Genomic DNA, 26,419 nt, shown 5'->3' with positions numbered 1-26,419 from the left:
AAGCAATCTCTTTGGATGACTCGATGTCATATAATACACTCACCAACTGGCTTAAAAAAATAAGTGGCTTTTGTGTACAATGGGACGTGTGTGTACAGACCTGCAAAGCCACAGAGATGGAAAAGCAGCCAGCTATTCTTCAAACCTAAGTGAGTCTTTTCCTCACAAAATCTTCTTAAAGCCCTCTCCAAGCATTATTTAATTTTACTAACCTTTGCAACATAACCCTTTGCAATATCTCTATCTAACAGCTGGAAAGACTGAGGGATGGGGAAATGAAACGTGCCACCTAAAGGGGACAAGCACGGAAGAGGTCTGGGTTGCTGTCCTGCCCCACGTGCTCTAGCTGAGACCCACAGGTAATCCTCCTCCCCTGCATTTGCAAAGGATGACAAACTGGGTAAACAGGAACTACAAAGCGCTTCCAGTTTTCAAGGAAATGGTTATAACTGTGATTCTCTCCCTCTGCCCAGTGGGAGATACAGGAATATTTTTACCCATCTCAGCAGTTGACAAATTTTCCCACACATCTTCTAGGGAATTCAGATGTCTTTCCAAAGCAATAAAACCTGAGATTTTTAATACTGACATGTTTCTCTTTCTCTTAGAAAAATCTCATCTCTTTAACTCCCCTTTAAGCAATGGGCATTCATTCTACTGGCAAAAAGGCAGCCTCCCTTTAAAAGCAGCATTTTTTGGAAAGAGCATGTGCCCACTGCATTATCTCCCTTTGCTTTCGTCTGAGCTTTGATCTCCCAGCTTTCATCCTGGTGCTGGGACAGACAGCTCTGTGGTGAGCCCTGAGCAGGGTGTCTGCCTGGAGCACATTGTTCCCTACCCAGGGGCTGCAGGGCTGTCTCTCAGCAAGCATCCTTGATCCATGCAAGGCAGGGGCTCGCAGCCTGCCAGCCTGCTAACAGGACCTGTTAACGATGGACTCCTGGCATACGACAGGACAGGGATGTTTCACATTCCAGCCTTTGATGCTGACTGGACCTCAGCTGAAAGACACAGTGTCTTCAGACACGGTGCAGAAGGGACTTTACAGGCAAGCAAACAGACTCAAAAAGCAACATGGTTATTTAACAAATTAGAGGAAGAGAAGTCTTAGCCCAGATCACCTGGAAAGAGCTGAAAATGAGAGTCATTCTTACAAGATTTGCTCCCTTCTGCTTTATCACCTCTTCGCAAAAGCATTGTTAGAAGAGAGATGGTTGTGGTTGAAGGTATGAGCCAGCCATCCATCATAAATGTACTACATCTCCTGTATATGATAAAGGATGTTAAAGCCTTTATCTACAGTCAAGTATATCCTTCATTAATAAATCTCTGCAGCACACTGTCTTGAGATGTGATGGAATCTACATCATTGAAGACGCAAGACAATTAATCAACCTACTAGGTTAATTAGTTCTTTCAGCACTACTTTCTATTATTTGCCATTTGCAAAGACAATCCCCGATTTAAAACCTTAAATTTAGGAGATGACAAAGCATTTACCTACGTAGCTATTCACCCGAGTGAACAAGAATACAAGGCTTGCTTATCCCAACAGAAGAAACACCTTGAGAGATTCTCTTTCACTTGTTAAAACAAAAGAGCAAAAGGAACATCTAATTAGTCTCATAACGACTTATTTTGTACCCCCCTCCCTACCTTATTTTAAATAAAACCTGATGATGCAAAGTATTCCTTGGCTTCTTGCTCTGTAACCAACCAGCTCTCTGTGGAAAGAGCTTCTTTTTTTATGGCTACGTATTAAAAGTAAACCAGCCCATGCCAGGTCTGGATAAAAGGCTATTTATTTTCAACCAATTTGATAGCTGCAGTTTTCAGTAATTGAATTTTCTGTGGTCAGAGAAGCAGTAATCTTAGAAACCAAATAAATATTTTTTAATAAAATGGAACACTGAGAAACCCTATAATAATGTCAAATATGTAGCCACTTATGGATGGATAAATATTTTAAGAAATTTACATCTCACCCAATGCTTTAGGCCTTAAGCTTCCCTGGAAATTTCAAACAACACTATTTTATTTTGGGGAGGGGAGATGGGGGAATGGAGTGTATTTAGATAAAGAGCTAAATACTAATCCTTCTGTTTGCAGCAAATTTTAGTTCCACTATTTATGCAGCGGTTGCTGGTTTAATCAAGAAGAGAAAAATCAAACCCTTCCAATGGGCTGCTCCAGCTCACGCGATGCAGGTTGTACTGCAGACACCCATCCTTGCACAAAAAGGACCAACTCATCAGAACCACCCTTACGCATCTCTGCATAGTTACTGATGTGTATCACTGCCCTGTCCCCATAGCAAAACATCATGTAGAACCTCTGGAAAACAACCAGGTTTTGCTGAAGCCTCCCATCTCCTGTCAATCAGAACACAGCATCTGAACAGACACTTGTTCACACTGGTTTGTGCAAACTGGGGGCACTGGAAGAGGTTTGACTCTGAAATGCCTCGGGAAGCTAAGGATGAACAAGAGAGGAAGAGACAGAAAACAGTGAGAAACTCACTTATGTCATGGGTATCTATGCAATAAAATTAGTTAGGCATCAGAACACAAATACAAGTGTTTCCCTTAGATGCTGTGAAAATGCTTGTATCTGAAGATGTTTCTGCCTACTAAACACAGATCAAGGTACTTATAAACAGTGCTTCAGCACCAGAAACAGGTCGTGGAGGGAAGGTGCCATATGCTGGACCCTCAAGAAGTGTGCATTTATAGGACACCTAGACCTGGAGGCCAATGCTATTCAAAAGCCTGACCTGCCACCAGCCAGCAACCACTGCAAAACCCCTGATAACTTTGCCATTTCTAAACCTGGTGGGTCTTCCTTTGGCTGGGGTTCTCCTGCTTTCAGGACATGCCTGTTTTCTAAGATAGTGCCAAGTCATTCTGGAATAAATGAGTTTCAATGGGATGCAAAATTAGAGCTAACTGCAGAGACAGAATCCTCGTTTCCTGCAGGACAGTTGCGTTCCAGAGCTTGATGTTATTGTTCTCGTATGGTGACACCTGCTGGCAAATGCAGACTCCTGTAAGCACTTCTGGAAAAGGATCAATGACAAAATCCATTGGGATTAGTGAGCACAGGTCAGGGGTTTTGTGGAATGACACATGGGAAAGAGGAAGGAACTGGAATGATTCAGCTGCACTAAGGAAAAACAGAAGGAACACACATCAGGTCTTCAAATACATGATAAGCTGCTACAAAAGGGAGTAAATTGCTCTCCACATCCGTGGGATAAGATATAATAAAGGATCAATGCATATACTACTGAAGCAACAGAGTGGGCAAGATCCCTGTTTAGTAAAAGATTCCCAACTGTGAAGCTAAAGCATGGAATCTCCTTCACAACAATCAGCTTGTATGGAGCCTCACAGGTTCCTGTTACACGTTTTCTCCTTCCAGTGTGTCTGCTCGCTCAAACCTGATGGATCCATTACTCAATCGAGCAGTCCCGGTTCAAACATCAGCACTTCCCAGTCCACGTCTTCCTTTCTTTATGTTTCACTGTAAATGTTGATGAAAACCAAAACCCAGGTGGTTTTCAGCATGACACTCTGTGGAAATCAGGTATGAAATTACCTGTTTATTAATGATGTGTCAGGAGAATGACACGCTAACAGCCAGCTCCAGCACTGGCAGTGCTAATGGAGAAATAACAACCACACTTTATGCACAATAGGCATTCTACAGCACTCTAACTTTGCATCCCTGGGAACCCAGCTGAAACCTATATGTTTTATCTCAAACGTTCAATCCCAGAGAGCAACAATTCCCAAATGGAAGTTAAACATATGCTTTGCCACTATTTTGCTGGATCACCTCCTTGGGATTCATGATTTAGACTGTCACTGGTCAGTGCTCCAGGCATGGAAGAACACTGATGGTGGGATGGGTTTTGCAAGGACATATCCCATTGCTCAGCATTTCAACAAGAATCCCCATTAGCATCTGATCCAGCACAAATATGCAGCATTCTTGATGTCACATATAAAGATTAAAACCCCTTGGGTTGTTCCCATAATAGTGCCCACCACATTGAACAGAGTGGAAATAAACCATAATTCACAGTAGATGGGCAAAGTAAATCTTGTTTGACTGCAAGATCCTTGAAAGATCTTTAGCACATTTTCCAGTGGGTTTATCTCCCTTACAATAAGATTCACATTTCCTTTTCTTTCTTTGTTCTGGAAAATTCTTGGGACAACACATGGGTCTGTCAGTATGGAACCAGAAGGACTAAGTGTGATGAAAACTTTTACTAATGATGTATCATGTAAATAGCCACTGTGGATTGTTCTGTTGCTGTCAAAGAGGAGCTTCTTTTTCACGTTTGGAGAGCTCATCCTCCAAGTTTTAGTCTTCACAAGTACCTCACAACATACAACATCAAGCACAGTCACTAAGAGATATTCCAGGAGATGGGGGCTTTGTCACAGAGACTTCATTTTACAATATCTGCCTTGTTCAACAGGGAAAGATGAGTCTTTGAGCAGATTTGCTGGTGCAGCTCTGGGGCATCATGTAATATTTATATTCTGTTAATCTATAGCTTTAAAGGAAAGATGGAGGAGGCCAAATCCAACCTTCATATAAATGCCATTGATTTTGGGTTCTAACAGCACTGGATTTAGGCCAGTATTTTCCCTTGCCTCACTCTTCGCCTTTCAGAATATTTGTGGAAATGAATAACAGGGTCATTTGGTATTCAGCCCTGGATATGAATTATAATCTTGGTATAAGCTACATAGAAATTTAAAAGGCAAATTTTTTCACCTCAGAAACACACTTTCCTTCAACCAGCCAGACAAGCCAGTGCCAGATTGAGTCCATGGCTTGCAGGAAAGCAAGGGAGCGCACACATCTGCATACACAGACACACACTGGAGGTCTAGGAGGCCCCCCTCCAAACCCAGAACAAAACGACAAAGTATCCCCCACCGAGTAAAGGGGATGGCTTGGAAACTGTTCAGAAACCTGAGGGGTTCACAAGATTGGCATAATCAGGTACATAAATTTCCATAATATCTGCATGAAAAATAGAAGCAGGCCACCTTTGTGTTCTCCTGTACCTTTATTTAATAAGGCTCTAATGCAATTAAACAACTACACACATTCAACATTTTCTCTCTGAGCTATTTCCTGCAGTGACTGATTTCCACCCCCCTTGAGAGCCCTGAGTACAATAGAGAAACAGAGGGGTTAGGCAGGACCTATTCCATGTGCCCTCAGCAGGCAGCGTGGCTGGGAGGTGGCCCTATCCTGAAAGAGATGTACTTACTGGAGAGATCGTGTAAGACCCCAGATGTTGAGGAATATGTTTCTGTCCCCAGATAAGACCTATAGAAACATCATAAACCTGCTAGATTTAGTTGCCTTAAGATTCCCTGACATATTAAATCTCAGTGCTTGCCTCTGACCTCACCAGCTACTCTTCAGGTGATAAAAGCCTGACCCAAAGTGACTGAGCCTGGGTTTTAGGGTGCTGAGATCAATGCTCGGAAGGGCAGAGTTGGTCACAGCTGGAGCAAGAGACTGGGGTCCAGTGCTGAAAGTGCCCAAACCATCAGAAATGGATCTCAATGCCTCTGACACCTCTGTCATGTTGCAGCTTTTCCTGTTTGAAATGGATTCCCCCCTCCAGCTATGTACAGAGCATCTTAACACATCCAGTCTCTTCTGTTAGGATCAATCTCCTCCCCATCTCACAGCTCTATTTTCCTTTTATCTTAACTTCAGCTTATTTCATCTCTGACAACCTGAAGTCTCAAGGAATGTCATGGATTTCCTCTGCAGCTTTTAAATAATGAAAATCCAATGTCCCTTCCTGAGCTGCAAAGAAAAGCGAGAACATCAGACCCCCCTCTGCTCTGAGATCCTTCTCTGTTCTTTACCTCCATGTACCCATCAGCATAGGCACTTTCTCCAATGGCCTTTCCTCCAAAGCATTCCTTCACCATCTCATCTTGTGTAACAAATGCTTGAGTGCAGGGCAGCCTGAACACAGACTGGAGTTACTGCAGCGCTGTGTGCTCAGGCACCGGTGTATTCTATCCCCCTGTATTAACTTTGCAATTGATCCTGCAAGCACGAGCCTCCTTCAGCTTGCACGAGCTCAGTGTGCAGACACGCATGATATAGGATTAGTGAGAGTTTTTCATTATGTTCTCTGAACAGAAATGGTCACGCTTTGTGAAGGTCCCCTCGAGGAAAACTTTTCTACCCAACCTCCCCAAGTGTGCTCTGAATTCAAGTCTATAAAACCCAAACCATAACGCTCCTCGGAAGCACACAAAGGAAGGATTTTATGCCAGTAACCAGGTAGAGATTCTTCCCCTCATGAGGATACTCTACAAGATCAAACTATGAGGCACAGGGATGCTGCGTACCAGTTTGATTTGCTCAATGTTGTCCTGTGTGTAACTTCCCTGCAGATTACAGCAGAAGCATCTTCTCGCTGCATGCAGAGCTCTGCACAAAAGATGATGTTTGCTCATAACAATTATTGCCAACATGGAAAAGATGGTGAGTTGACAGCCTGACAGCTTCTTAAAGTAGGTCTTAAATTATTGTGTGCACTATTTTGAAGTAGCTTAAGGATCTGACTACAGAAACTGCTGGGCCATGATTAAACAGACCTCCAGTGAACTTTTACTGCTTTCAATTGCTTAATGGCCTCCTCTAAAATAACAATAGCATCTATTCCTCAGAGGGAGGAGGATGGATAAAAAGGGCAAAGCCAGCACCCAACTGATTTTAGTAAGTACAAAAGGAGACTCTGTGCCAGAGGAGTTTTTAGTTCACCTTAAACTTTCCCCTTGGCATTTTAAGCCCTATTAATAAACAAAACAAACTTGTTTCAGCAAACAGAGGAGTAAACAGCTTTGAGGGCTGCACTCTGTTACTGATTCACCTTCCTTCCTCTCCCCCACCACCCCAGGCCTCCTCTCTTGGACTCTGAATATTTTTATCATTAAGGCAACAGCGCTGGGACATGTTGTGGGAAACACTCAAAACAAAACCAGTGGGAAGGTCAAACAGCAGTCCCACAGCAGCACGGGACCTCACCAGGCACTCTCCTTGGAACAAACCCCCCTGTATCGCAATGCAAGGAAAAGAGAGCAGCAGAGAGAGACGGAGAGTCAGGCTGGCACCAGCAATATAATTTAGTGTGCAGGTATTTGATTTGATAAAAACCCTACCTTAATTTAAAAAAAATATATAGATGTATGTATATATGTATATATATATAATAGGTTCCTGACAAGGTTGTAATTCATCGCGAGGGGCCAGGCCTGCAGTTTGGGTTTGCCGTGTCACTCCAACCTAAACCATGGCTGGTTTGACGTGATCCCCTAAGAGGGTAGCATGTTGCAGCTGGCAAAAAAATAAACAAACCTGAGCTCTGTGCTAACAGAGGGGTTTTTCCCTTTTGATTTATGCCACGAGCAAAGGGAAAACAGTGACAGACTTGTGAATCCAGTTTCCATTCGACTCCTCCATGCTTGCAGCGACTGCTAAGGAGATGGAAAGTGTTAAATACATGGCCTAGAAGAGGCAGGATGGGTGAAAGAGATAAATGGTAGCTCCAAGGGGGTTTGTGGCAGCATCATGCATGCATAGCCATGACCATTATATCTTCTTTTTAATTCCCAGGGAAATCCGTGCTGCTGAGAAGCCATGGCATAGTCCCTGTACAGCAGACAGACAGTGCTTTTCGGTACCACTCATTAAACTCAGGGATTTAACGCTTGTTCTGAAGAGTCACAAACCCACAGCCATTCCCCTGTAAAACAGTATTTCCTCCTCTGAGGTACTCCTGGCTTTTTTCTAAATACTGTCTTCAGGAACAAATGTATTTAGATCTTTCCCCATCTTCACTCTCCACTAGGACTGCATTAAGAGTTCCACTTCAGGTATGAGCAGGGAGCTTGGAAACTACTAAGTGAACTGAATTAAAGAGTCTGAGTACCTGTACTTGCCTGTCAGACGTGTTTTGTGCATGACTGAACACATGCAGAGAGGTCAGCAGTGATAAGAAGACACTAAACCAAGTCCACCTCTTTTCCCCCAAGCAACACAAGTAGATAGCCCTAGCTCTCATGTAACCACAGTCCCAGTACTGGGGCTGGCCCTTTTATAACTGGTGCATAAGAAATTGCTTAATTCCCACAGTAGACCCAGCCCTGTCTCTGCAGAAACCCTTCAACTCCAGGCAAGGCTCTGTGGTTTCTCCTATTGTTTTCAGTTTGTTTTTCTTTCCAGCAGAAACATAAAGCTACAGTGTTGGATTTGCAAATACAGATGACAAATACAGAGCATCAGACCAGCATGCTGCTTTTCACCTTGGACATGTTAAATGTTTTAGCTGGATGCCTAAAGAAACAAGGTTTATGTACTAGAGTTGTACGGATTTCTTCTCCATTCCATTCTATCCCAAACAGCTTTAATCACTGACTAATTTCAAGCAAATCTATCAAAGACATGAAAGATAGGTTTCTAACAGATTTCATGAAACAGGGAATTAGATAGGGGAGACAGCTCCCAAATGCTAAGAGAAGCCTCCCCAACCCCCATGGCAGCAGAAAACACATTAAAGGGAGGAAAAGAGAGGGAGAGATGTTGAAAAGTAGCTTTCATTAAACCCTCTGCACACAAAACTACTTGTTTATTACTACAAGAAGTTTTACATCCATCTCTCTGCTTCCAAGATCCAGGAGCTGAGTCCTAGAAACACATGGGGATTTAGCTTTATGTGCTCTGGGCTATAAAGTTAAACACACACGTAGCAGATCTGGGTCTGAAATGTGGTTATCACACTGTGTCCTCTCAGAAACAGAACCCAAAGTAACATTTCAGCCCAGTTAGTTTCCACAGCATCCAAGTATCACTGTCTGTGGCCCAGTGTTACTATTCTCATGATGAAAGATAGGAATTAGTCAGTCTCCTGCAGAACTTCAAATAGGAGGATTCTCTGCTTGCAGTGTGTTGCCACACTGATGTGGTACAATCCTCCTCCTGCTCCAGAGCAGCACATCCACACACAGACAGAGAAACTTGTCCTTATTGCAGACGTAAGCACTGATTTGCAGAACAGCAGCAGCCACATGGGCTCATGTGCCTAAGCTTTATATTATATAAATCTAATATAACAGTGTGTCAAATGTTTGCTTTGGCGATCCTGATTCCTCAAATCCCCCTTTTATACTAATATTTAAAATGGGAAAAGGCTTTAAAAGAATGGGCGCAAATTACCGGTTCAAAGGGTTTATTGGGCTTCCAGCTGAGCATTGCTTATGCTAAGAATGGGGATTTGAAAAAACCCACTGTTTAGGCTGGTTTATTGGGGTTTATTTCCTCTAGGACACTGCTACTGCAATCCTGGAGGAGCAGCAGGAGGGACAGGGGGCAAGAAATTATCTTTCCCTCCTGTAAATCCCAGCAACTGTGATCGCTTACAGATCATAAAGACTGACCTCTAAACTATCCCAGTTATGAAAGCTAAGGAAAACTCAGCTCAGCAGAAATGGGATGGACTTCCCAACAGTAACAGCCACCACTAAAAATACTCCTTTTTATTATTATTTTTATAAAATATTTAGGAAATTCTGGGCAAACCTTTGTTGAAACCTCACAGTTTTATTGCATTCCACCCAGCTCAGTTGTTACGCACAGGAGATGGGGGGTACATCTGTGCACATGGATGGCTGAAGAGGCAGAATTAGCCTGTTATTTGAAGGCATTAACATGAGGGCAGCTTATGGTGTTATTGTGACAATTTCCCTGAATTATCCTAATCACTTTAAAGGGTTTATCAGCTCAGCCTCTGCAGGTTAAGAGAAAGGACCCCCAAGCAGCAAGTTAGTGGGAATGGCCAGGGCAGGTCATCTCACTGCGGGTCTGAGTGTCCTTAACACAAGTCTTATCTTGCTGCTACTCCACTCATCTTTCCAGTCCACTTTTCTCTTGCCTGCCATGTTTAAAAGGCAAAAGACAGAGCCAAGCTCTCCTGCAGAAATACACAGAGAAGAGATACTGATTTGTGGGGTGAGGGAATAAAAAGCCTCATTATCTCACCTAGTATAAGCTTTGCTGTGCTTTGGATACAGGCACTATTAAGTACATCAAATAACTTTTCATCTGGATGCTAAGCCTGGAAGCACCAAAAGGAATTGCGCTGCTGTAATCATCCATCCTTATGTGCCAAGAAACTTTCCCTCCCCAACCCATGCCAGGGAAGCCCTTTTTGATGGACAATAACAACCTGGAGATCACGGATTTTTAACACTTTAAAAAAGTGAGTTAATGAAGAGATTAAAAAAGAAGAGGTTAACACAGCCATGTTACACTACAGGATTATAGTGTCAGACCACAGGGAGTAGTCTCTGGTGGTTTGCTGATCTCTGTGGTCTGACTGAACTGAAATTATTAGAACAGTAACTTCATTGCTGGCAGTATTATCGCATGTCTTTCTCCTCACTTGTAACTTTAAGGGCCTGATCCTGAAGAGTCTGAAACAGATCTGACCCTACTACCAATGAAGTGAACAGTGAAATTTCCATTTACTCAGCAATGGAGAATCAGGTCTGCACACAAAGGGAGTGTGGAGTTACCAAATGAACTGCAATGAGAGTGCCATGCGCTTGCAGTGACAGGATCAAAGTTTTAGGTCTCACGATGTAGAATCTAGGATGTAGGTTGGCATGGATGTGAAAGAGGTTACCTGGTGCTACTGAGCCAACCAGGATACCAGATTTTAGAAACCCAACATCTACCACACTGTTCAAATACTAAAAAGCAAACTACATTGATAATCCCTTGCCTTACAATGGCACCTTCTGATGGTGACTCAATGTACGTTACAAAGGAGTTCATCTCTATTAATCCATTCTGCAGATAGTCAACCCAAGCCACATGAAAGAGGTACAAAGATCAGAGTCAGCAGATAGGGCACACTGACATAGTCAATGAAGGAAGAAGACAACTTGAAGAGTAAATTACACATGTTTTCAAAATTCAACCAGCAGTTCCCAATTATTTAAGGCGGTGTTTTCTTAGCAAGGATTAGAAATGGTATTTCAAATCCATCATTTTAGCATGATGATACCTTTTTAAATGACGGGTTTCTGTTGCTGCTCCTGTTACTCTGCCTGTACCAAAAGATAACTTTCAAGTATTTTGTCTATCATTTTTAAAGAGAAAAAAAAAAAAACAACCAAGCCTGAAAGAACAAAGACGACACTTCAAAGCCTTCAGTGGAGAAGGAAGTGCTTTCTAGCAAAAATCATACACTCTTGTCAATGAAACCTTTGTCAGACAGTTCCTCTCCTGCCTTGGCTGCTGTATGGTTAAAGATATAAAAGCAAGTGAAGACAGAAGAGAAAGAGAATCCCTGAGAGAATGAAAAAAGTCATGTCCCAGCAAAGTCCTCTCTTTGCCCTCAGAGTTTATCTGACATACTGTTATTGATAGCTCCAACTCCCCTGGCTGAGGGAGCACATATACCTTTGACTGCACTGAAGTTGATTTAAACCACACCGACAATTTGTGAGGCAGTTTTTCACTTACATAAGGAAGTTCTTGAGAGGATTCTGAAGCAATACAGCACTGTAGTTAAAACTGAGGCCATTTTAAAAAGAACTGCATTTCCTCAGGCTGTCCATAATTCTTCATTTTCATGAAAATACCAGGGAACTCTGCAGCTTTGCTAGGAAGAAGCCACCTAAATGCAATAGCCTTTGGATCGCTCCAAAGCATCAGTGCAAGTTCATTCCCTTCTGACCCTCACGTTCTCAAGTCTTAACTCAGGCAACTCTTCCCAGCCATCTGGAGTGCCATGTGGAGTTTTCTGGGAAACCACTTGCAGTTTGTTCCAGCACTAAAATGATTTTGGGACCTCCATTCTACTTTATAACATGTTTTGGGTGAAGTCCTTCTGTGCAGTTGTCATGTACCACTTGCTACACAACAAGTGTTCACAGTTCTCTTTAGTGCCCCTTTCCAGCCCCCCTCTAAGTAACACGTGAGGAACCAATTACGTTGGCAATGGTCCCCCTCTCCTGCAGTACTGCAGCAACACGTTACTAAAGATTTGGTTGGTTTTAACATTATTCAGTTGGGTTTCTTCTGATAGCTATTACACTTAACAAGTTTCCCCTCAATAACAAGTCACTTTTGACCTCAACACACCTGGAGACTTCACCCTTCTATTCCACCTCTGACCTCTCCCAACAGAGTTGACATTTTGCAATTATCAGCAATTTGTTAGCTTTATTTTTGTTAGCACCCAATTATGCAAATAATAGACCTGTAATAGAACTGCTCCTATTGGGCTGCAAGTTTGTAGAGAGGTGTTTCATGCATGACTGACTGTGATAGCCTGGGTCCAGTATGTAAGAGCAGGAAATGAGAAGTCAGAGAACACTTATCCCATGCAATCGCTGGCTATATACCCTTAGCATTTCTCTAGTAATAAGGGAGATCCAAGATCTGGGGTATTGTCAAATGCCAACAAAGAAAACACATTTCCCAAAACCAAAGAGAATGAACTTGATCTGGAGCAGGCTCACCAGGAAGGAGAAATCCCAAATTACTTGTAATGCAGACAACAAGCAGTCACAAGGAATAGAGCAGAACTGTACTCCGGTCATGTCTACATTTGGCTTTTGTGCTCAAATATACCATTTTGTCTTTTCTTTATAGGCTTTTTGCAGCTTACTATACTGAAAAGAGAACAGCTGATCCATCACATCCGGCCCTCTATATATCGACAACAGGGTTCTTAACACACAGCTTTTCACATGCACCAAAGATGTATAAAACGAAACCTGAAAAGAAGGGCATGCTGGGCCCCATTTCCCTACCTTTCTCTCCTCACAGCAGCACTCAGCTCTATTTGACGTGTCAAGCTCACCATCCTCCTGACAGCAAACAAGTCCTTTCTGAGTCTTGTGACCTCATCCACTTCCCTGTCAAAAGATTAAGGCACATTTTCAAATGCTTAAGGCTATTTTTAGACTGTACTAAAGACATGAGGGGAGGAAAGTAGCTCGTGTACTTTCTTCATAATGTAATAATCTCTGTGTCTAGGAAAACAGCTCAGATTTGAATGTCACTTCACATAATTACCTCGGGTAAAGCTGGATCAGCCGCATCAGTCGGATGGCGTTGTCCAAATCGCCTCCCTCCGGAAAGGGGCTGTAGTGACTCTTGTGGCTGAGAATGCACAGCCACAGGATGCAGGACATGGGCTCTTATCTTTGCCACTGGGAGATGTTCTTTCAAGTGTCCTGAAAACAGAAACAAAAGCAGCGGAATCAGAAAACAGATGCAGATGCTGTGCTCAAATGTGATGAGGCCAAGAGCGCTGTGCTGCGGCTGAGACCTTGGACCCAGCTCTGAGCAGCGAGGTCCTGTGTGTGCTTGAATCCACTCCTACATGGTGAGGTGCCTGCTGAAGGGCAAGCTGAGGCACAACTCCAGTGGAAACAAAGCTCTATACACCTTCACTAACACAGTTATACCCCTTGCTGCTATACATCTAACTGAGCCCATTTCCACCGGCATGGACTATTCTTCACCATGTCTCACTGCAACAGTTGCTGGAATAAGTTAGTCCCTGAAGCCACTTGGGGGTATATTCACGGAGGACAAAGTTCAATACAGACATAAAAGCAACAGAGTGCCAATGATGATAAACAGTTCTCTTACAGCATTTTAACACCACTCTTCATATGTGGATAGTGGAGAGGAAAGGTAAAGCCATACAAAGATTCAGCACCCAATTTCTGGAAGCTGTGGGTGTAAAAGGCAGGCACAAATGCACATGCACACAATTGCTTCATGCCTTGTCTGCATCCTGTGCATGAACAGCTCTCACAGATGCTCACTCAGAGCACTTATTTTTACCCACAAGATGGCCAGGCTCCTCAATGTCACTTTGTGAACAAGTCTTTGAGAAACAGGGTCCTAAGCAGGCGAGTCTTTAAATACGGTGTCCTACGACATGAGGGACACAGGCATAGGAACAGCGTGAATGAGTTTTACATCCCCATCTAACTGCTGCTCCTCATCTGCACAATGGTAAATTCGGCTCCTCCTCTCCAGGAACACATTAAGAACTTGTATTTCATCAGGTTCCATCTCAACAGTAGCAACCAAGCAATGAGGGGAAGATAATTAAAGCTAAGCAAAACCCCAGACAAAATACATCACAGACATCAAGCTAACACAATAAAGACATCGCTTTCCTCTCCTCCCCTCCTACAGAAGGAAGCATTACAATATTCAAACCCCAAGTCAGAGAAGGCAATTCAAGACAGCTCCTCCCAGGATCCCCTTGATGATCTGCCCACTTTGCCAAACACTCAATTTGCTTCCAGCCAGGCCTGGCAACTCTCCACCCATGAATATGTACATCTGGATGCACAGTGGTTCTAGCATGTCACGCTCATGGGCATTTGGCCCATGTAACACTCTGTTTCCCAATCTATAAGTACATGAAATATAAGACTAAGTAAAATCTGAGACACTGTGGAAACTGATGAGGGCTTGAATGAGCTCCTGGAATAAAACTTGAGCCCCTCCCCATTCAGAGCTGTATTTTTAGGAAGTCGATTGAGAAATGTTTTCCTTGCTCCATTTCCATGTTTACTGGGATACAACATTGTTACACTCGATTGCATCAGAAAACATGGAAACAGCTCTACAAATTGATCTGACCGCATGATCCCAGAGGAATTTGCTCCTTGTCTCCAAGGAGTTTCCCCAGCATAAACAATGTCAAATACAAGGCAGCCCTGAGAGAGTTAGTGTTTCTCCAATAAGCTTCAGAAACACTAGAATATAGATCAATCTGTTCAGTAACTCTGCATGGATTTCATGATGGCATTATTCATAAGACATTGGATACAGCCATTCATAAAACTATAGAACACATTGGACATCAAAGTGAAACCTGCTGTATTTTAGCAGGAGATCATGTAACTGAGATCACGATGGGAGCAAAAGCAGGATAACACACACAGTCCCCTCCCAGGGACTGAAATGCCCAAGTCACTTCAGGAGATGTAACTGTGCTCTGGGTTAGAGTTTCCTAATGGTTATTGGGCACCTACATTCTTCTGCTGTTCAGAACTCAGATATTCGTGCCAGAATAGAATTCAAGGTAACTGACTGATTAGCATGAGAATGGGAAACACAGGAGATTGAAAATATTTAGCTTGAAACTGGGACCTGTTCAATAGTTGAAAGTATAAAAACATACAAGCATTGATTTCCACACATCTGAGTGTCCTTTCCATGCAATCAATTAGAAACCAACTGAGTTCCACAGGAAAATAGTCCCATCTTACCCAAAAGATCATTTTTGCCATATAGGTAAACTAATTTTACCCTGACCAAGCATATCCTCTAACTCCCACCCCACCTCTCTGGTTCTTATCCTGTCCTCCCCGTTAGTTACAATTCTGTAGTACAAAAGGTGGCTGAAAATGGAATTCCCTTTCCAGAAGAAAGCCACCTTCACTACAAAATAATGATGGAATCATCCTGACAGGGGCACAAAACAAGCAGTCAAATGGCAACAACCAACCTAATGGAAATGAATTTGTGTGGAGGGATTTTCAAGCCCCCTGAAGGCCTTTTTGTTTGAAATGTTCAAGATTGATCTCATTTTTTTCCTCAATGAAGAGTAAAAACTGCATCATGAGGCTTCAAAGTGGGCAGCCAGGAGCTGTCGTGTCCATTTCCCCACTGCTAAACTGAAGCTTTTTGGCAAAACTGTAGTATTCTGCAGGACAAGTTCTGATTTTGCAAAGGCCATTTTCTATCAGAAAATGATTGGGATGGAAAACTGCCCAGCAGACCTATTCAGTGTGTGTGGTAACATTAAATAAGCAGTCTTTCAGGTAGACTTGCTGTAAGGCTGCTATTGCCATTACAGGGAACAAGCAGCCTTCCCCATCATGCCCAAGTGAACCTGAGAATCAAGAGGCTTAGTAACAGCAATTCACTGCCTAATGTAAAGGAAATTTGGGGCTCGTTGTGAAGTCCACTAGGTTTAAAACTGTGGGAAAAAAAAAATGGTTCCTTCAAAACTAGGATGGACCCCACAGTAAAATACAGGTTGACAGCATCTGTTTGTTAGTGCTTTGTGACCCAGGACCTGAAAGCACTCGATTCATGAGCTCCTTGTAACTCAGCATTCTTATCAGCATCCTCCCCACTTTAAGGCTCAGGAAACTGAGGCAGTGATTGAGAGCTGGGGTAAAGCTGCAGTGATTCAGTCCCAACACCACGAAAACAATCCTGCCCCTGGCCCTCTGCCCTCCCCTCAGACCCAGACCACACTCTGTGGGTAGGAAGAGCTGCTCCAAGGAGCCCGAGCTGGAAGCGGTTGGCTCATCACGTGGCAGCCAAGCCATTCCCAGAGCTTCCCCATGAGAATGGTGTCTGAGCAGGCACAGCCCCTGGCAGCAGTGTTCAATTGTTCCTAGAGGCTGGCACACAGGGAGAATTAGAGAATATAACACATACATAAAAAGAATGTGTTCCCTCCTCCACCCTGTACGTGGCAGACGGTCCGTATAGACACTGAGATTAACTTCTGCACCTGAATTAGAACAAAGTGTTTTGCTATTCTCTTTCTCCTCTTTCCTCCTCTCTCAGCTCCTCTCCACCCCTTTTGCTGTCCTCATTTTAATCTACAAACCAGTAATGGGTCTGCAGGCAGCCTGCCAGGGTACAACTCGCATTCACCTGGCAAATGCCGGGATCCTTCTCCTGGCTCCAATTAAAAACCAAGACGAAAAGGAGGAGCCAGGAGGTCACTTTGAGCCAAGGCATCCGCCCAGCGTGTCCAGACTTTATAGGAACTGAATTTATGGGAACTAAAGACTTCCATCACTCACTTGCTCTATTTCTTGCTCCAGAAGATGTTTCAATTACCCTTGGTATCAGTTTTAAAAGGCTGAAATGATGAATATTGATGGTATTAGGTTTTTTGCTTCATAAAATGGAAATTGCATGGGAAAATACACTGAGGCCAAGTGCATTTTAATGCATTAACAATTTTTACTTCTGGTCTAACAGCTGAGTGGGAAGTGTTAAGAGGGACTTCAGAACACAGAGTCCCTGGGGTTCTCAAACAGAGCAGTGAAACATCCATCAGCTCATTCCTGCTCATTGTCCTTAACCCTCCAATAAATCCATTGTATTTTAACTGTCCACTTTGCAGGTTTCATTGAGGAACCTGGTAGTTGTTACTCACATCCTAAGTGCTTCTTCAAATCCAACATAAATCCCCCAGCAAGCACTCACAGCAGCTGCTGTGTGAGGAATACATATGTGCAGCTACAAGTCCACTCCTACCTTATAGCCAGCCATGCTATCAACACTGCCCATCAGCCACAGCTGCTTTTCTACCCCACACCAACCCCCAAACTATGCTTTCAGTGTTCTTCCAGGGTGAAGGATGGAAGAACAGAGCCTTGAACACATCTCAGTGACCTGGAGTGCTCCATTTACTCATGCAGGCTAGGTGAAGTCCCGACAAACTTCATTTACATTTCAATAAAGGCAAGATGGGAATTCATCCCACTGACTGACACGGGAACAGCTATAAAAGCAGTATGAATAAAGTGCACTTCTTCAAATTGCAAACTCCTTGGGGCAGGGAAACATGCCAAATTCTGCCACTGCTGAATGGCTTCGATCACTTGGCAGGGCTGTGAATGGGGGCAACCTAGATCTTCTATCTACCACATGCTATTCCAGACCAGGCTGAGGTACCTTATTACCATCTCAATTCAGGCTGTGGGTACTCGTATCTAGCAGCAGAATACCAGTGCATGAATTAATGATTAATGATGATAGGGTTCTTGGAAACAAGTTTTTAGCCAAGCATCACACTTGCAAATGACTCACTGGAAGTCAGTAAACACTGGTCATTAGCCAGCAGTTACAATGCAAAGGAAGCAGCAACTGACTTCAGTGGATTGCTCCCTCTGCTCAGGGGGAATTAGAGATACCCATTGGAATGCAATTACAAAACCAAGGCCACAGATGGGATCAGCTCACATTGTATCAAAGCTACTGTTGAGCAATACAAGGCATTACTCTGTCACCCAGTTGCTCAGTGCAGATCTCTCGGCTTCTTCATGATATTGGAGACCAGAAAGGGAAGAGGAAATTGCATATGGCACCATGTCCAGGGCCTGAGTGCTGAGAAAACAATCATCAGGCATCACATCTGAGGAGATAAATAAGGATAAGTTCACAGGATTTCTGTCCTCCCTCTTGTCACAGCTTTTTGTTGGAGCTGTTTGCTGTGGAGACATGCATTTGAGAGTGCATCTTATTGCTACAAACGCCCCTTCCAACACAGAACAACTCTTCAGCAATACAGAAGCATTTGCACATTTCCTATGCCCAAAGCTACATCATCAGACTTCATTCCCTCCTGAAGAATTACTGACAGAAAAATCATACATGCATTATAACTTCATTTGTTGGCTGGACTGAACACTACAGATTTCAGTTGCAAGTGGAAGCTGTCCTCTTGTGCATCACTATGGTTCTGAGTGCTTATGAACTGATTTTAGAACTCAATTCAAAATCTAGGGACATTCTGATTCGACTGCCCTCTCAGTGGGTTTGCTGCCTGTCGCATTAACAGTGAAGAAGCAATGTCACCCACATACTAAGATTCTCTGTGTTGCTTTTTGCACATCTCACACTGCATACACAATGTCACACCCTCCACATGGGGATGAGGGGACATAGGAAGATGTGGGGGGAGAGTAAGTGACTCACTGTGCGTCCAGACTGCCAGATTTGAGCAAAGAAGGGGTCAGACATCACCTAATAGTGGAAATGAGGAAACCTCGATAAGATAAGTGCAAAGGGACTTGGTAACTATGACGGTTGAAAAAGCCTGGAAGTCAAAACTTAAGATGATAAAAGGACCCAAAATTAAACAAAACAAAGCAAAACTTGACAACATTAAGCAAACTACCAAAACAAGACAGAGCTACCACGTGATGCCCTGGAAATGCATTGCTCAGTTAATTCATGGAACCTTTCCCACTTCCTTTCCATACTGGCTTGAAGCGATTGTTCCTTATCTGGTTGGCAAATTAAGAGATTACTTTATCCATTTTGAAACAGAATCACAGAACAGGTGAAAAAACTATTGGTTATTTAGAGCCTCCCCCAGTCACAGCCGTCACTGTGAGCCTCTGAGAGTGGAAGATAGGAGCACAGGGGAGATGACTGTTGATGTCATGAAGAAAACCTGCCAATATAGGATGCCAAAACCAAGCTTCTGACCATTTGTGGTCATTCAAGATCCCAGGGCACATTTTGCAAGAGTATGGGTGTTAGCCCTGGTACACTGTCCAAATCCAAGCTTGGCTATTTATATTCAGCCTCCCTAAAATACTGCTTGGAGTTTCAACTGGAAAAGTTAATTTTGCTTTTCTGTCTGGAACTGTGTGATGATGCAGGTCCAACAGTGGCATGCGGAATGCCATCGGAACAGTGTCCCTGTGGTTGGCAAGTCCTGGGAAGAGTTCCCTTTCTCGCCTTGCATCAGCACTTTAACACCCACAGACTGAAAAAGATGCTTTAAAAAATTAAGAAGTGATTGATTTCGAGACTGTTTTCAGGAAGCCCACAGGCATGAACCATCCTTAACAGCCCTAACTCCAGTTCTGCTTTTTAACTTGTAATGCTCAACATTAGATATCACCCAGAGAGACCAGAGGTTCTAGATGTAAACTCTCCATTCCTGTATTCCTCTACTGCAGGTGATGCTCATCTAGTCCCTATGGTCAGGAATCAGCACAAGCAATACACTGGACATCCCTCAATCAATTTGCTTTCTCCTCATCACCCATCATTAATTTTGACCAGAAACAACCACCTGGTTGATGGCAGCAACCTTGACAGGGTTACGAACATTGTGCAAAATGAAAGGTGAACTCCAGTGTCCACCAATTTGTTCCAAGGAGCCCTACTGACCATAAGGCATGGGGGCTCAGAGTCCAGGTAGATCCTGGGAAGCAGACTGCCAGCTTCTAGGATTTTCCACTAGTTTTAGCACAGCAAAGCAAGCCCTCAGCATTGTGTCTTTTCCCATCATTAAAGCCAAGTTTTTCAATAGTGCAGAATTTAATCCTGCATCATCAAAAGCACATTCATGCGAAAAAAAAACTATTTTCTTTACCTTTCAGAAACAATAAATAGGTAAAGTAGTTAAAAATTGAAGCTATTCAAATAACCAAAGGCTACGATTGAATACAGCCAAGCCAACTTACTCTGAGACATGGTATAATTCCACACAGATCTGGAAAAGAGATACACAGAGAAATGTGTATCAGCCAAAGTTAATATTTTCACAAAAATGGTGAGTCATATAAACTGGGATTTCCTCTTCTAGCCACTTGCAGCGTATCGACTGAGTCAAATCAAATTCAATGCAATAACTTTCATCTGATACTGCAATATGTTCAGCTCAGGTAAGACAGACTTTATTTTGGGCCTGAATTCTTCCTTTGTATCTAGCTTCTGAAATGAGTAAGAAATAATCTTGGCTTTCAGGATTCCATCCCATGCTATGGCTCAACATGATGTACCCACTTCCTTCCTGATCCTCACTTATCCTCCAGAAAAGCAGTACAGAACCAATACTCTGGTTACGGGCCACTATGTTAAAAAAAGAAGCTTCAAGATCATCCTAACTAAAACTAGTTATTCTTCCCCCTCCCATCCCCAAGAATATGAAACAAACCAGCTCTATTTATCCTTTTCTCTTTTTCATGAATCCACTTCAACAAAGCAAGACAATAAGACAAGGAAAAGGAGGAAAACCTGTTATCTTACAGAGTTCTCCTTCTTCACGTTCCACCATTAAAGTTCTCAGTTTAAAGTTCCCAAGTAACACCAGGGAACATCTCGGAGAAACCAACAGCCCAAATTTCTTCCTATTCCTTACAACGCACTTCAAGTTCTAAGCTATTTTAAATAATGGAAGGCGCTTCAGAGCTATTTAACTTTCCTCCATGCTTAATTCTGTCAAGTCAGCCAACAGCTTTTCTCTGCCATAGAAGTGAAACATTAAGAGGATCCATCCAACAGTGTGGTGGAAGCTACCTGGAGATGTCAAAGATGTTTAAGCATTGGTCAGGCAACCATCCAAGCCCAGGTGCAGCTCATCCTGACTCAGTGTGGGGAGTCCCAACTACACCATCTATTTAGTTTCCTTCTGGCTCCAAACTTCTATGATTTTATTATCATTGAATGTGTTTTATTCAGACCCTAGCAGTCCTCCAGACCTCACTGAGCTTCCCCTGTTCCTCATGCAGTTAACAGTAAGCTTCAAAATAAAAGGGCTTCTTATTCAGCCACATAGATAGAAGGGAATTATAAATAAACAATTAAAAGAAAACAAGAAATCACTGCTGTAAGTGAAGAACGTGTTTCAAATGAAACCAAAGCAGCTCCATTTCACTGAGGATGTTACTTGTAAGACAGATGGATGAAACCAAAATAAGCTGAATCACTTTGTATTTTCTTCCTGATAGACTGGAAGACATGCTTCACCAGGCTCAGCTGCTCTTCCTCTGCGAGGAAGCCAGGCCTCCACGGGGAAGTGCTGGGCACGGCTCACTTTTGCCTGCCACCACCTCCGAGTCACTCAGCAGAAGCCACGCCAAGCAGTAGTACTGCACGCTCCAGAAACAACACACACCAGTAACCCAGGAGGAAGCACCGCACGACAACACCCTGGTCTGGAAAATGTGATGGGTAACACAATGACTGATGAGTGTCAGCAGTGAGCAAGAAAAGCAACAGGTAATGGCAGAGGGGAAACCATCCTCTGTATCTCTCTCCTCTGGGAGAAGATGGAATGTAAGAACTGGGCTTTCCAGATGATCCCTTGGTGACCTTCTCATACCTTGTGTAACAAAGGTGAAAGTAATAAAGCCATGCCTGTTAGGACACTTGGCAAGAAATAGTCAACAGCGAACATAAGGAATGCAAATCTGGCCTTGGCTTTCAGAGACGACTTCTGAAATCAAGGGTACAAACATGAGCATCAACATAACATTAAAGACTACAAGCCTGCTGTGAGACACTGAGGAAGCAGATTCAGGTCTGTCTCACTCTGCACACTGCCTTGCTCATCAGGAGTTTAGACTCCCTTGAGCAGGCACTATCCTCGAGAAGCACAGAGTATTTTAGTGCTCAGATGGCTGCTTTTGGCACTCTGCAAGCATATTTTGTATTTAATCACATCGATATGGAAAGAGCAGGATTTATGGAAAGCACCTAGGTAAGTTCCAGGCCTTGCTCCCATTAGCTTCCAGTGGTGACTCACAGCGTGGTTTTATGAACTGTCTGGAAAAATCCCATTGGGATCTTATCTGCATCTTTAAGCACATTTATAAATTTGACCTGCTGTTCCTGTACAGCCCTTGGAACAATGAGGTGATTCCTTTGGGGATTTCAGGAATGACAGTAATGCACCTAATAATGAAAGGATACCCTTGCCTATGGCACATCCAGTACTCAGACATCAACCTCCAATCCTTACTCCAATACATACCTATTTCTGACACTCTTTCTGTTTACATTCTTGCAGAACTCCACTGGGCTCTTACTATTTCATTAGCTGTCTAGACTGTCCTGCAGGTAAATACAGGGCACTTTCAAACGGGAATGAACGCACAGGAGGAAAGAAACAAAAACAAACAGGCAGAGGAAAACACCCAAGATGCTGCTGACCTGACCTTCTAAAGCACTTGGTTAGGTACGACACGGTTTTGTTCCCTGTAAGAAAGAGCAAGTTGCTTCGAAGGACTGGTTAAGGACAGAGTCATTCAAACAGCTCCATAAAACCAACCACAGCGCTCGGGAGCTCGCAGCTACGAACAGAGGCGGCAGCCGCTGCAATACCCACACAAAGCACTCGTTCTGCTGCCGGCTTCTCCATCAGGAACCGCATCCTCCCCTCCGTCCTCGTGCTCCTGGCGGCCGCCATTACCGACACCACGCCGGGAGGGGGGCGAGAGGGAAAGCAAAACCGCGGCAGTTGATTGGCTGACGCCGTGCGTCGGGAGAACGGACCAATGGGAGACAGGAACGCTGTTGCTGCGGTAACAGGAGGACTGCTGCGGCCTAGCCGTGCGGGTACCGCTATGCCGCCGCGGCGGGGGCCGTGCCTGGGTTACAGCCTGCCCCCTCCACAGGCATTTAAATGTCTGTCTTTAATGAATTCAGTAGTTCACACACCAAAGAATCTAAGGGGGGAGGGGGGGGGGACGGACACGACACCTTCTGATTTAATTCCGTAGAGAAACACAGCCGTAAATAACTAAATGTGTGTGTGTGCACGCGTACCTATGCACATAACGACAGCATCGGTTTAGTCCAGTGGGTCAACTTTGGCTTTAACAAATAAAATGCTGTGAAGGGAGGGTGGTCAGCTTGTTTGGAAGAACAACACCGAACGGGTGCGACTCAGCTTTCCCTGGCTCTTTAACAGCTATGAACTGATTGATATTTTTGGCTCGGCTCTATTATTATAATTTTTGAAGGTTTTTTGGTTGTTTTTTTTCCTTTTAAAAAATACGAGGCCGTAGGCTTCCTCCCAAGACACACTCAGGTGGGGCCGCTTCTAACTGCTGACTTTCCCCTGGGGCACCTCATTTGGGTTAAAAAAAAAAAGAAGAAAAAGGGGGAAAAATAGGGAAAAAAAAAGGGGGGGGGGGGAGAAGTAGGGAGAAATGGGGGGCGAAGTGCGCCCTGATACACCCAGGGAGGCTCAGGTCGCTCCCCTGCCTGCCTCCCTGGCGCTGCACTCGCTGCGGGCTGTGTAACCTCATTACACGCGCTGGCGTAGTCCCTCAGATTGGCTTGAAAAGGCTGCAGATGGAAGCACACTGACATTCATCACTTGCAAATGAGGGCCCTACCGTCATCTCCGAAGGAAGAGCTCCATTCCCTAAGCCTTATTCCAGGGCACTTTCCTGCTTGCTTTAGACGGGGAGCCTCAGTTGGAAATGGGCTGAGTGTGCTGGGGTTTATTGCTGCAGGAGCTGAGTGACTCCCTCTTGAGCCCCAGAGATGTCAACGGGGTTGCTCCATTTGCACGTCGCCTGGAGCGAGCAGGATTTGACCATTGCTTTTCCATGTCACCACTGGGAATTATTTTCCCAACATTAGGCCCTTATACATAAGTTTTGGTGTGTGATTTGTTCCACATAAAAGCTGCGCTGGGGCAGGCTGTCAGCTTTTAGCTTGCTTTGACTCAGACTGAACTTGGACTCCACAGCGAGTTTGGCCCGAATCAAAGTGATAAACCCAGTTGAGATCAGTGCATCATCAGGGAATGGGTTTGGTTTCTGCTGCAGCTGATACTGTTTCATTGAGAACTAGTGCCGGCTGCATGGTAGAACATGATAGATCAAGATCATTTAATCTGTGTTACAGAAAATATTATCTCTTTTCAAAGCGTTGTTTTGTAATTTGTTTTCTCCTTTTTCATTCCATGAAGTTTCTGCAGAGATGGAAGTGAAAAACATGGGAACAAACAGCACTGCAAGGGAATATATATTGAAGTGCATGTCTGAATACAATCAGAATTGGGCAATTCAGGAAGAGTCAAGAGATGTAGAAGAGCCCATTATTCCTGATCAGAAACTCAAGTGGAAGTTGAAAATGCCGATTAAAAAATAAAGAAGGAGAAAGAAAGACTTTTTTTTGTCAGTTCTCAATACTTTTCCAGGAAGTATTCCTGAGGGATTTCTGATCCAACAGAAATCAAGGATTAAGACTTTGAACCCTGACGTGCTTGGATTATTCGGCCATGTGGTTTGACCTAAGTTAACTCAGCGATAGTCAGAGGGGTTTAAACAAGCAGCAAATGTGGAGATGCCCTAAGTCAGAATGGCTGACTGCAATAAAATGAAACAGAATATGTGGGACAGCAATGACAGTCATAGCTTCTGTTGAGTGGGTTTATTTTTCAGTCTGGAAGCCAAGAGACTGCGCTGTAGACATTTCTACCTATTAAATGAAATAAAAACAGAACTAAAATCATATACAGGCTTCTGTCTCTACAGGCACCATGGGGTACAGTGTTACTTATCAGTGGTTAGCTCCAGCCAAGTTTAGCTTCTTCTGAAGTATTAATGGCTAAATCAGAAAGCCAGCCTGGCCTGCATTTCACGCAGCTTGACCACTGGTTGCTTTAACACGAAATATCAGAAACATTATGGTCATATGAACAGGATGTATTTTGGCAGTTCTGTTTGTCCAGGGCACATCCCTAAAACTCTGCAGCCAGATGCCACGTTCCTAGTTGCTAATCTCATGAGCACCTTTCCCATTGAGTCCTCTCTCTGGTTACATGAAGCACTTTTCCTCTAGCAAAGGTCAGCTTAAGAGAATAGACTTTCCCTGTAAGATCTGAGCAAGAAGTCTAAGGGATCACCTGAGCTTACAGCTGTTCCAGCTGCCCTCCTGGTGCACCTTCCTTATATGCTCAATAGCAGACAGGTATGAGGCCAGGAATCAGTTTTTTCACCACGTTAGTTTGAGAAGCTGTCTTCAGGGCTGGATATTGTTTACCTGAGGACTTTTTGGTCTTCTGTGGTGTGGGAAGTGATTCATTTCTAAGGATGATGTAAACCTTTTCCTGTTACAAACTTCCTATGTTTGCAGAAGCTCAAAACGTTAGTGATTGCTTTCATCCTCCTTGAACCTCTTCATTCAACACATTAATATCTTGAAGGCCTTTTGGTCTTTTAGACCTAAAGTCTTATGTTTGTTACCAGGTAGTGGGATGCATATGGCATGTGAGTGATAGAATAAAAGAGAAAATGTCTATGATTTGTGGTATCTTTCTGAACTGAGCATTAGTAGCTGGTTTGTTTGGGGAGAGAGAGAATAGGAGAGAGGAGGAGAGAAAGCACCAGCAGCTTCATTCATGGGGGGATGCAGGCACTGCCAAGTATCATTATGAAAATTCTTCCCTTTCATATGATATTAAACTCTGCTCTTGGCAGGTCCCCTGATGCAGTCAGTGTTTTTAGTGAAAATACATGAGGTCCTGAATTCTCAGTTCATTTCTCATTATATTACTCTGTTAATAGTCCTGGGAAATACACAAAAACCCCAAAGCTGTGTCTGTGCTCCTGCAAGGATCCCTGACTTGATGTTTAGGGTGGCTCTTGGCAATGAGTCTGCTGGAGAAAAGGGAAAAACATGTTTTAAAAGGAATGAAGGATCAGGTCTTGATTTTTCTGCATTTAGTTAGGCATTGAAATCAAGGCCAGGAGTTGGACCTCATCTTCCTAAACATGTCTGCTGTGCAACCACCTCTTTTTCAAGGGTTTGA

General features: G+C 43.6%; 2 long non-coding RNA genes across 3 annotated transcripts in view; one reads left to right on the top strand and one right to left on the bottom strand.

Moving 5' to 3' along the window:
* Positions 1 to 22,736, bottom strand: part of LOC130604241 (uncharacterized) — a 126,561-nt gene extending 103,825 nt beyond the window's left edge. For both annotated transcript variants that reach the window (XR_008973420.1, XR_008973419.1), the window contains exons 1-3: positions 22,625 to 22,736; positions 13,144 to 13,304; positions 12,879 to 12,983 (exon numbers count right to left, since the gene is read on the bottom strand). This is a non-coding gene — a long non-coding RNA (uncharacterized LOC130604241). The remainder of the gene's footprint in view (positions 1 to 12,878; positions 12,984 to 13,143; positions 13,305 to 22,624) is intronic.
* A 491-nt stretch (positions 22,737 to 23,227) lies between these two features.
* LOC130604186 (uncharacterized) lies at positions 23,228 to 25,911 on the top strand. Its single transcript, XR_008973398.1, has 2 exons — positions 23,228 to 23,277; positions 24,575 to 25,911. It is a non-coding gene; the product is annotated as an uncharacterized LOC130604186 (long non-coding RNA).
* The last annotated feature ends 508 nt before the right edge of the window (positions 25,912 to 26,419 follow it).

The sequence above is a fragment of the Pezoporus wallicus genome, unplaced genomic scaffold (assembly GCF_028554395.1).
Source record: "Pezoporus wallicus isolate ANWC-B61680 ecotype Strahan unplaced genomic scaffold, APGP_CSIRO_Pwel_v1 contig_3710, whole genome shotgun sequence".
Lineage (NCBI taxonomy): Eukaryota > Metazoa > Chordata > Aves > Psittaciformes > Psittacidae > Pezoporus > Pezoporus wallicus.
This window is presented reverse-complemented; position numbering and strand designations above follow the sequence as displayed.